This window comes from Lipotes vexillifer, unplaced genomic scaffold, assembly GCF_000442215.2.
Source record: "Lipotes vexillifer unplaced genomic scaffold, Lipotes_vexillifer_v1.1 scaffold759, whole genome shotgun sequence".
Taxonomy (NCBI): domain Eukaryota; kingdom Metazoa; phylum Chordata; class Mammalia; order Artiodactyla; family Lipotidae; genus Lipotes; species Lipotes vexillifer.
In genome coordinates, this window is record NW_006790410.1 from 1,304,214 (window position 1) to 1,305,865 (window position 1,652).

General features: G+C 41.9%; 1 pseudogene; it reads right to left on the bottom strand.

The window, feature by feature from the left end:
* Positions 1-824: 824 nt before the first annotated feature.
* On the bottom strand, positions 825-1,367 carry LOC103075760 (ADP-ribosylation factor 4 pseudogene; annotated as a pseudogene).
* Positions 1,368-1,652: the final 285 nt, after the last annotated feature.

Here is a 1,652-nt window from a genome sequence, read left to right on the forward strand (position 1 = left end):
ACTTATTCATTGAGTTTGATGAATTTTCCAAAAACTCTTAATGAAGGCATGCTCACCAATAAACAATAAAAACGTCAGCAGAACTATCATATACTGAGCAAAGAGTCTGGCTGATACCCAAAGCAACATGCAACATAAAAAAGATACAATATAAAGGAAGACAATCTGCTGAGTATTAAAAATCATCTCAATATGAACTCTTTGCAACTAGCACAAAATTAATTAGCTATCAAATCCAAACCACACCAAGGTAAGCTTGGCTGATGGAAGCCAGGAGTCAATAATGGGGGGAAATATAAATTCCTCAGTGTAAAAGATCTGGACAGTGTTTTGGAGCATTTCCCTGGCTGGTACAAGCAGTATTAAAAAATCTTTTTGGCAAGGGAGAAAAACAAATACAAATGGAATGCTACATTTTTTAAATCAGCAGACTGTCCCAGGAATGATAAACGTATCAATAAAATAGCAAGGGGACAACTTTAAAACATTATTTACTGTGGGCTCAGAAAAACATTCAAAATGGATTGATTTAAAAATGTCACATTAGCTGTGTCCAGGCGTTTAGGCTTAAGGGAAGTAAAATTAAAAGAGGACACTTTTTTTCCCCAAGTTAAGGAGAATCTCTTTAAAAACCAAGCATATTGCTAAATGGCAACATTATGCTTGGTAAACAATAGCTGGCAACAAAATACGTTTAAATGCTGTAATATTCTGCCCAAACCAGTCCCAGATACTGTTTAATAACCAAGATGCAAACTAATTTTGTTGTAACAAGCCTAGACCAGTTCTATCAAATGTGTCCTTGGTTAGATATCTAGTTTCATTTAATGTTTTGAAAGCTCATTTGACAGCCAGTCAAGTCCCTCATGCAGACCGGTTCCTTGTGTAGCACAAGTGGCTTGAACATACCATGTTCTGTTACGAAGAGACTGAAGACATAATTTATCCATCATTTCCCTAATGGCCGTAGCATTTGGCAAATCCTGTTTGTTTACAAAAAGCAGCAACGCTGCATCTCACAACTCATCTTCCTGAAGCATTTTCTGCAGCTCTTCTGCTCCTTCCTGAATTCTTTCACAATCATTGCTATCTACCACAAAAATAAGACCCTGGGTATTTTGGAAGTAATGCCTCCAGAGAGGCCTAATTTTATCTTGACCATCAACATCGCATACTGTGAAACAAATGTTCTTATATTCTACTGTTTCCACATTAAAACCAGTGGTAGGAATGGTGGTGACTATCTCTCCTAACTTCAGTTTATACAGAATGGTCGTCCTGCCAGCAGCATCCAATCCAACCATCAAAACACACATCTGCTTCCTGCCGAAGAGATGCGAGAAGAGGGAGAGGAAGGTGAGGCCCATGGTGGTAGTGGCACTTGCAATGGGCAGGAGCAGAAGGGGTTTAGGGCATCCCTGGGCCTTCTTTCATGCTCCTGGCAAACTCAGGGAGGAAAGAGGAGGTGAGGTTGGCAGGGACAGCTCGCTAACCTGTGTGTAGGCTGGAGCTGCCCTCCGGGACAGGAATTAGCGGGGTGATGACCTGCTCGACGACTGGCGGGGCAGCTCTGGCTCTGGTGCTAAATCTTTAGCTGTGCCATGTCACATGGCAGACGCGGCGACTCCGGCAACGGCCCAGCCCCTCCAACG